Source organism: Ctenocephalides felis, unplaced genomic scaffold, assembly GCF_003426905.1.
Source record: "Ctenocephalides felis isolate EL2017-DRISC unplaced genomic scaffold, ASM342690v1 CF-g0.4_SCAFFOLD_03571, whole genome shotgun sequence".
Lineage (NCBI taxonomy): Eukaryota > Metazoa > Arthropoda > Insecta > Siphonaptera > Pulicidae > Ctenocephalides > Ctenocephalides felis.
Genome location: NW_020539725.1, coordinates 45,733,865 through 45,744,594, shown reverse-complemented (window position 1 = coordinate 45,744,594; position 10,730 = coordinate 45,733,865). Strand labels below are relative to the sequence as shown.

General features: G+C 28.4%; 2 non-coding genes across 2 annotated transcripts; one reads left to right on the top strand and one right to left on the bottom strand.

Moving 5' to 3' along the window:
- Positions 1 to 331: 331 nt before the first annotated feature.
- Positions 332 to 450, bottom strand: LOC113387106. Its single transcript, XR_003368074.1, has one exon. It is a non-coding gene; the product is annotated as a 5S ribosomal RNA (ribosomal RNA).
- Positions 451 to 4,646: 4,196 nt separating this feature from the next.
- On the top strand, positions 4,647 to 4,718 carry Trnac-gca. Its single transcript has one exon. It is a non-coding gene; the product is annotated as a tRNA-Cys (tRNA).
- Positions 4,719 to 10,730: the final 6,012 nt, after the last annotated feature.

The window sequence follows — 10,730 nt, the reverse complement described above, 5'->3', positions numbered from 1 at the left end:
CGGCCCGGTAGATTTTCACCAAACACTAATCAGTATCATTATCAATTAATATTTTTCGAACAGTTTTTGATTTTTTAAAATCGATTCGGTAGTATGAGCTTAAATGTGGACCTTTCCTTCGGAAAGTTAAAAAAACAAAAATGAGACATTGACAAATAAGAAAACTTACGAAGATATTGATCATCAAGCGGGCAATACACCGATTGCAAAAAGTAAGCAGGCTATTTGTAGGTAAATCCCTTCTTGATATTAATTCATTTAAAATAGTAATTTTACTGGGTTAAATATATAATAAATAAATCAAAAATGCATTTTTTTGTGATTAAAAAAAAGTCAACGATACGTGGTGTTCCCAAGCGGTCTCCCATCTAAGTACTACCCACGCCCGATGTTGCTTAACTTCGGTGATCGGACGAGAACCGGTGTATTCAACATGGTATGATCGTTGACGACTAAATAACGCTGTCTCTTGTTGATAAAGATATAGACATTTTTATTAAATAGTATAATGATAAAAATAATATAAAAAACAATACTTGGTACTCCCAAGAATAGTAATTATTAATATATGGTTGATTTATAAATCAATCACGATTTCAAAGTTTAACTTAAATCATCCAGCGTTTAAAATCGTCAACGATGAATTGTTAACTTTTTTAAGGAATTACAAAAAAAAAACTTGGTTAATTAAAAAATAAATATAATATCATCATTATTTAAAATGTCTTGTTATTAAAAAATTCTTTATCATCAGATGAAGTTCAGTTCCTGTTACATTCTGTTAGTGTTGTATCGTCCAAACTTGATGATCAATGTCTCATTTTTGATACTTAAGTTTTATCATTTTGGTTACCTAACTTTTCGAAAGAGTTGTATAGTAATAGGAATCTAAAAAGCGCAATATATAACAATGTTATAACTTTCACATTAATTATTATAAATCCGAATGATCATCCGAAATAAGTGAATGGAATTTAACCCTTTCGACTCGGATGCCGCCGCTCCGGCGGCATAGTCATCTTACCGTTGAGCTCGGATGCCGCCGCTCCGGCGGCATGATATGCTTTACCGTTAAGCTCGGATGCCGCCGCTGCGGCGGCAAATCGTGTCGGCGACGACTCGTCGCAAACTAAACTTACATTTAATTTTTTTTTTATTTTTTAAAAACTAATTTACTATTACTTTCATTTATTGATTGATTTATTAATTTTATGAATAAATATATAACAAAATTAATTTATTAGCTCATGATCCCCATAATTCTAATAAAGATCTGTGAAGAAATGATTTTTTAAACAATATAGCATTTTTGCATTTGCATTTGCATTTTGAGTGCAATTTTTTTTAATTTTCAAAATTTTCTATTTTATTATCATACTAACTATATTTAAAAGCAATATAACCACATTTTGAAAAAATCCGATACAAAAAAAAATTCCGAGTTGAAAGATAAGCATAGCACTATAATATTCCGAGCGCAGCGTACCGACTGGCAGTCCGACTCCCGAGTCGAAAGTGTTAATTTAGCGGAAAATCCAGCAATACCAAAACGCTTTAGAAGGAAGCAGGCGCTGCCGAAATGGAGTAAAAATATTTGTTAATTTCATTTTTTCTGTTCGCTTCGCAAAAATTCTTAGAAAGCATTTATTGCAAGAAGTTGCTCGGCTCATAGGCGCCTCTGATTGTGAGCATACATCAAATGTAAATGGAACTATTACGTAGATTTTCCTTCGTTCAGAAAAGATAATATCTGCATAGTAACATATTAGTCTAGTTATTTCACGATTTGTACATGTTCATTTCGCAATTCAGAAATCGTTTTTATTTGTTTCTCATATATATACATTGATTCTAAATCGTTCGCATTATGTATGCAGGTTTATTGTTATTACCTTTTGTTGATATTTTACGATTTTTAACCAGATCAGTAATACACATAAATTGGAAATTTGATTTATTAAAATATTTCCTCTTTTGTTATTACTTAAATAAAATAGAGCTACTACATACGTGAAATACCTATGTCAACATTTTCGACGAAAACATGTGCAATTTTTTTATATAATTTAAAATATAAATATATAAGTTTAGTAATAAATATATAACCGAATTTAATGCATAAATATATAACCTTTACATAATTGGTAATTCAAATATTTTTGATTATTATGTTAAACAATTTAATAATCAATTTCAGTCGAGAATACTGAAGTAGTACTGTGAAGTAGTGAATTAATTAAGTAAGTAAAGTAATAATAAATGAAATTCTGGATTATTTGTGACACATCATCTCAATATATTTGCTTTCATTTAGAAACATTTATATCCTCTTAGCAAGTGCCTGACATTATGGATTAAGCTCAGATTAAACGATTCATATCATTGCACAAGATTAATGCAAATTCATCAAGAACTTGTATGATTCATTAGTCTTATTATCAATATTGTAAATAAACATTTTCTAAGATAGCGTTGGGAAATCATAAAATCAGAGCTTTAGTAGTAATAAAAGAGTAAAATAACATTCAATTGCTTTTATTGAAAAGTAACGTAACATGACTTTATACTTTTTTAACCATTGCGACAAGGCTTGTATAATTGTTTAAAATAAATTTGTACTAAAACTTATTTTGATAATATAAAATTTATTATCTATAAACAATTATGTTACTTACAAACAAACAAATAAAACTGAGAAGATAAATGGAAAGCTAGAATGCAGTCAAATTCTGAAGATTTATTTGGAATAGCTACGTAAATAGTGTCAGGCCATAAAACTTCAATCAGTAAAAATGATTTATTTTCTTTGTCATATCCTTATATGAATTAACCCCTTAATAGACAAGTTTTACTTGTCCTTACCGGACAGTTGTAAAAATTTGACTGAATTAAGAAAAAAACTGATGATAGGGGATGGTTTTTACCCAGGCCTTATATTGTTAAAAGTTTTATTATATTACTGAAACTTAGATCAGAATATATCTTGTAATCCCCTACAATTTTGCATGAATCACATCACATAACCCAATTAAATACACCATGATAGTAAGAGTAATAGACTATATGCAATTCATTTGTGCAATTCATTAGAAATGGATATGTTTCCTTAACCTTTGCTGGCACAACATTCATAACTCAATGTGTAACATTGATATATTATATATTTACTCATGGGCACAAGTAGCAATCATTAAAACTTAAAACATATATCTGTAACTTAAAAACGGATCGAAATATTATTACATTTATTGATCTCCTTTACTCATTAAATCTGGCATATCAAACATATAATTTGTTAAGAAAGTACGATGTTGGTTTCGTGATATTTGATGTAAAATAAATATTTTCTAAATTAAAGGTAACATTTTCAACGGTTAAAATTATTGACATTTTGAATCGAGGTAAATGATTCAATTACTAACTATGCACTTGATAGTGAAGAATGAGAATTATAAAACTTTTGTGTGAATGCTTTCTAAGTATTTGACTCATGGGTCAAAAGAAAATTGAATTGTACGGTAATATATATGTGTTATTTGGTTTCTGAATGTACCACATAATTATGTCAAAGCTTGCTGATAATAATATGTTCAAAATATCACAAATGTTGCACAACATAGAAAATCTGATTAGAATTATGTTGAATAATAATCTGTTGTCGATCAAATTTTAGAATAACCAAAAATAATTTCTACAGCAACCATACAAAAAATAAGACGATTATTGGCCATAATAATATTTTTTGTTATAGAGAACTGATAAAACTAGTGGTGCATTGCATTGTGCCGCAAGGCAAATTTCGGAACTTTCCGTACCAAAAATTAATACTTTTAATAAAGATTCAATTTTCTTTTAGAACTTGTATTGTAATTTTGAAATTATTAAAATTTCTGAAGAAAATGAACTTTTTAAAAAAATTCGTTTTTTTAGACTTTGAAATATTTGTAGTATAATGGATAAACATTGGTACGGAACCCATAAAAAAGTAAACAAAAGTTCTTATCATTAAAGTATCTATAAAATATGTGATAATTTGATGTGCTATGTCTAATAGATTTTTTTGTCGGCCAAATGGCATTTTCACTTTTTCATGGGATCTCCAAAACCGCTAGACCTGCCTTTCCAAAATTTTCATCAGTTCTTCATTTTGTCAATACAATTAAAATGTGTTTTGAAACATTCAAGTTGGTTGATCCGTGTTCTCGAAATCGTCGACGAAAAATTGTATCCGCACATACATACATACATACATACATACACACACACACATACATCCATTTTTTCCAACGAATACTACAACTTACCCTACGGGAAGTTATTAAAAATACAGTTTTTGGATTGTAGTATAATAAATATTTAAAAACATTAAATTAAATATAAATTATTGTTTTAATTATAAGCAATAAATAATATAAAAAAATAACCATTATTATTATTTTTTTAATTAAATTAAAAAAATATTCAAAGGAATTTATGGGCCATAATTACTAAATTTTAATAAAAATATAATAGAATAATTAATTACAACAATAAAAATTAATATTAGATTTGGCATGATTAGTAAAATTTCATAAAGAATTAATAAAGCTTTAGAATTACCGAATAATATGAAAATATCAATTGTCATAAAGAGCACGATATTCGTCGGGGATATAGCTCAGTGGTAGAGCATTCGACTGCAGATCGAGAGGTCCCCGGTTCAAACCCGGGTGTCCCCTAAACTTTTTTTATTGCAGAAACAGATAGAACTTTCGATAATCAATTAAAAGCATACATTATTAAATACTAAGTATTCAGGAATTTATTTTAACAAGTAATTCAAGCGATATTTGGATTTGTTGAATTAAGGTATGGAATTTGATCTTTTTATTAGAAACCTTCTACGATTAGGATTAACTGCATTTTTCCTTAAGGCAAGTCAAATTTTGGTGATAAATGGATTTTAAGAATTGAGGTTCGGTAAGTTCTAAACAAATTCAACATGTTATTCCAAATAAATATTTTATGATATTTCAAAATAAAACCATTTGTCCCATGAAACTTTGGACTCTGCTTCATTAAAATCATTAAAATCATTAACTAGCTGTAAGTGGAATTCTGTCTTAAGGCAATTAAGGCACCGTGCCTTAAGGAAAATTGTTGGAACTTCCCGTACCGCAATTCAAAATTCGAGTAATTAAAAATAATCAATAATAATCAATAAAAGTTGATCAATGATTTGAAACTTTTAATAAAATTTCGAACCATATTAAATCATTTTATCTTAAATCATTTATTTTGAAATATTTTGGAAATTCTGAACTTTTTTTCAAAGCAATCGTACTGCTTTAACCTGCATAAACACGAAATATCGAAGCGCGTAAGCGCCGCATCGCCGTCTAACGCGCAAACATTGGTACGAAACCAATAGGAATGTAAACATTGTTTACATTCCTATTGGTTCCTATTGGTTGTTTACTAAACAAAGTTCATACTTATTGTTAAAATCTCTATAAAATATCTGATAATTTGATGTGCATATGTCTAATGATCATTTTTAACAGCCAGATGGGATTTTTTTTTTACTTTTTTCATTCGATCTCCGAAACCGCTAGACCTGTTTTCATGAAAATTTGATCAGTTCTTCATCTTGTAAATACAAGTAAAACGTTTTTTGAATTATTCAAATTGGACGCTCCGTTCTCTTAAAACGGAGTTACCGTTTTTGGCACTTTTGGCCCCATATCTTTGGGACGGCTAAACCTGCCTTCACCAAGCATGCCTCCTTATCAATACGAATCAAATGTTTTTTCCGTGTTCACGAAATCGTCGACAAAAATTTGTATCCGCACACACACATACACGCACATACACGCACATACACGCACACACACACACACACACACACACATACATCCATTTCTTCTAAGGTATGCCAAAATGTTCAGAAACCTCTGAAACGTAAAGATAAATAAAAATTTTCATTTTCGATTTTTTTGCAATTACTATAACTTGCCCTATGGGAAGTTAAAAATAATTCATTTACTTACGAAGAAAGTGCTCGACCGATCATTACCAAAATCTAATCAGTACTATGTCCAACTGATATCTTTCGAACAGTATTTAAATTTTGATTTAAACATTGATTTAAGAATTTGGCGAAAACGTTTATCTACCAGTTATAAAGAAATTCTCACCAGACACCAGAAAAATGTAAGTATATTCAGAAGTAAATAGCAAAAGTTGCTTAAGTGATCAATTACTGACAAAGCAAATAAATTAATATAATTTAATAAACAAAGCACGAGTACTGAACCGTCTTCCAAAGAAACAAAGCTACATTATTCATTTTTATCGAGTTGCTGTACGGATTTTTTTAAAAAGAACAAACGTGCAATAAAATAGACCCTAAAGGGCTTTGTTGACTCCATTCACAAGCGATACAATCAGTATCAGTAGCTATTATCAATTCCACAGTTACTTCATACAAATTGAAATGATATAAAAATGAATAATCGTCCTATTGAATGATATTAATAGAATAATAAATTAAAAATTTGCACCGTACAACACTTATTTTGCTGCGCAATCATTAATGAATTGAAGCTACGTATCCATGAAACATGGAACAGATACATGAGTATTATGGACTGCAATGATAAGTTAATTATTTCAACCTTTATCTCTTTACCTACCTATTTCTTCTATTTTTGAAACTATGGAATAATTTTTTTAACAGCGATCTCAGCTGCATGTTCTATGAGTTGTGTTTGCTATAGTTCATCCTAGCCTAGAATTTTTCTCAGGAGAATACACCAGGACAGACTCCTTTTACCTGCTGAATATAACAAAGTTATAATTTTCAACAATTAGCATCAACGTATTTATTGGTTCTTTTAATTATAATTTACTCATTTATATTAACTATAATCTTGTTCATAGGCATGCAGCCTAAGGATTATCATGCGAGATCCTATAAAGCGTCTGAATATCAGAAGTGGGATCAATTGATCCAGAATTTCATAATAAGTATTAGCATGCTGATTTACAAATTAAAATGAGTTTCTCAATATTCGAATGCAATTGATATTGTGCACCTGTGATTAAAAATACTTATACATGATCAAAGATTTTAATTAATGGTTAAAACAATAGAGCGCAAATAGAGCAAGCAAGTTTGCAAAGGTTAATTATTTGCAAATTAAAAGCAAAGAAAAGTAAAGGCAAAGTTAATGTTTAGCCAGAAAATCTGATTTACCATTTCATGTTGTTTCTTGTCATTCTGAATGAATTGACCCAATTTTGGAAATCAGTATTGTTGAGTATATGACCAAGATCAGACCTTTTGTGATCAGAAAGACCAGGAAAAAATAAGATTCAATTTCCTTTTTTCAATTAGGATAAGTTCATATTGGTTTGAAATTTAATACAATTTTATAGCATATGAATAAATCTAGAACTGTGTAAGACGTAAACAGAGTAAGGACATAAAATATTGACACATAATAAAAGCAATGACTGAAACAATGAGGTATAATAGTCAACGACAATGCTAAAACACGATTTCTTCACAATGAAATGCGGAATGTCTTAAATAAATATTTAATTCTAACTGGACTATTGTTAAGTAACATAAGATAATTCATCAGATATCAATTTGAAACATTATTAGGCCAAAGGCTTTAAGAAATAAATGGTGGTTTTATTTTTATTTAAAAAACATACTTTTTAAATTTAATACTTAACCAACTTCCTAGCCATCTTCCCCTAACCCCATATTTCGATGTAAAGGTTTCGCAATACGCTCTACTTTGATGGTGTTAAGCGGGGAATTACTGTATTGGCAAAAGTCTTTATACATTTTTGCCCTTTCAAAATCGCAATAATGAACATATTAAGTATACTATTATAACAAAATCATAGATTTAACAGAATATAATAGTTGCGCCGAGAGTAATATAAGGTTAATAAAAGTAATAATAATCTTCATAATTATTTATTTGAAATATGTTATATTACCACAGAAAACAGATAACATAATATAGCTATGCTAACCGAGATAAACCCATAATTTTCAATAAATACATATTTTTAACTTCCCGTAGAGCAAGTTATAGTAATCGCAAAAAAATCGAAAATAAATTTTTTATATATCTTTACGTTTCAAAACCTTCTGAACATTTTGGCATACCTTAGAAAAAATAAATGTATGTGTGTGTGTGTGTGTGTGTGTGTGCGGATGCAAATTTTCGTCGACGATTTCGGGAACACGGATGAAGCGATTTGCATAATTCAAAAAACATTCGATTCGTATTGATAAGGAGACATGCTAATTAATTTTTGGCGAAGGCAGGTCCAGCCGTTCCGAAGATATGGGCGAAAAGTGCCAAAAAACGGCAACTCAGTTTTTAAGAGAACGGAGCGTCCGATTTGAATAATTCAAAAAACATTTTACTTGTATTAACAAGATGAAGAACTGATCAAATTTTCATGAGGCAGCGGTTTCGGAGATCTAGTAAACAAAGTAAAAAAAATGCCATTGGCGGTCAAAAATGATCATTAGACATATGAACATCAAATTATCAGATATTTTATAGAGATTTTAACAATAAGTATAAATTTTGTTTACATTCCTATGGGTTCCGTACCAATGTTTATCCGTTAACGACGACGCGGCGCTTACGCGCTTCGATATTTCGTCTCTATGCAGTTAAAGCAGTACGATTGCTTTGAAAAATGTTCAGAATTTCCAAAATATTTCAAAATACATTTTTCTTCAAGTCATTTTTTTTTTCAAAAAAAAGTAAATTTTTGATAAGAATTTATAGTTTTCTAATTAAAATTAATCTAATTTTTTCAGAGTAAATTTTTTCAAAAATGTTAATATTTTTAAAAAAAAAATTTTTGGTACGGAAATTTCCAGCAATTTGCCTTAAGGCCCGATGCTATACGCCCCACTAGTTGAACTTAAATTTTATAACATATAGAACTAATTCACTATTTTGTAACATCTGCCACACGAAATTTATATAATATGTAATAGTGTACCAATTGAGCAATTTACAATAATAGAGACTATTGTGAAATAAAATTATAATTCTGACAGACTAAATTATCTAGAGGTTATTTTCTTTGAAATTGATAAATATAATAATATGTGAAACAAATCGATAATATTCTGAAAAGTTAACGCTTTAGGAGCAAGCATAATGGATTAAATAATACTTTATGTAAAAAAGCGAATTGTTCAAATTTATGAAATATTTTAAATCGTTGAGAGGCAAAATATTTGAAATTGATAATAGAATAAAACAAGCTTTTACCAAGAATGGAAAAAAATCATATTGCAATCTAATTCCTTTATTGCACTATAAATGCAACACCATGAGGTTTTGTATATAAGGCTTGAGGTGATATATATTTTTCTAAACACTTACGTATTTATTAATTTATTTTTGATAAAACTTGTGGGATATTCTACGAACATATTATATTTTAATACTTCACGACACAGTGACTTGTATTACTAAGTAGTTTACACTTTTTTAAAAAAAAAATCCTTGTCTGATACGTTCTAATTTATTTATGTAAAAGTAGAACTTTCATATCGTTTCAAATAAGATGAAACGAGCTATGATATATGTTATTTAAAATTAGAATTATAAAAAGCATCCATGGCTTTTGATTATTAAATATATTTTGATTATTATTGAGATAGATGAGGTGGAGGTTTATACACTCTTCTAAAATTGAAATGATAAGTTTCTGAGTATTGTATAATTTCCCATTACTTATCATTAGAAAAGATGCTGATATGCTAAAAATTAAATATAGTTAATAAATTTACTAAATAAAAAAAATGTGATACAAAAATATATAGAAAGCATCGTATAGTAATCCAATAACTGAAGATTGATTATATTAAATAGTGTTATTGATTGGCAAAATATACTTTTGTAAGACACGAATTACAAAATTTAATGTATATTTACAAAAATTGCAAAAATGGTTTATAATATAATTAATTCGAATAGAAAGTTCAATTTCAAGTATATTATAATGTATAGTTACTAGACAGAACAATTATCGAATAAGAAATCAACAGTAAGAGTAAATAATTTTATTACTATTTTATCCTTCAAATCTTAGATGTCAGAAGTAGCTCGGGGATATGCAACTAAACAAATATTGACAAATTATAGAAATTATTTACTTTTGAGTAGAGATTAGAAATCATGATGTATTTTGTATGTAGTCAGATATATTTTAAATAATGTTTTTAAAAATTATTATGTAACGGGCTTGTATATTTAGGCCAAATATGTACCAATAATGCAATATGTACTTTATTTAGAAACTTCGATTGGAAACTTATTTTTACTAAATTTCCTTCCTGATTAAACAGATGCTCTTGAAATTTGTATATATTTGAATAATTGCATTACTTTTCAAAGTGACTTCTCCACAATTGTTCTTAAGATTTATAACAATAAAAAACATTCAGATACAATAGATGATTGCAATTAGCTCAGATTAATATCTAATAATCATCAACAATAGGTAAATACTCATTATGATAATCACTATTGTTATAAGCATTATGCATATTTGTATTAAATAAACTATTAATAATAAACAGTAGACAATGTAGATGAAACTAAAGGTAATGTTGAAAAATGCATTAATAAAGAATTGAATAGATAGTTAAAGCGATTATAATGGGAGAGATTCCTTCACTTACAGTCATTAAT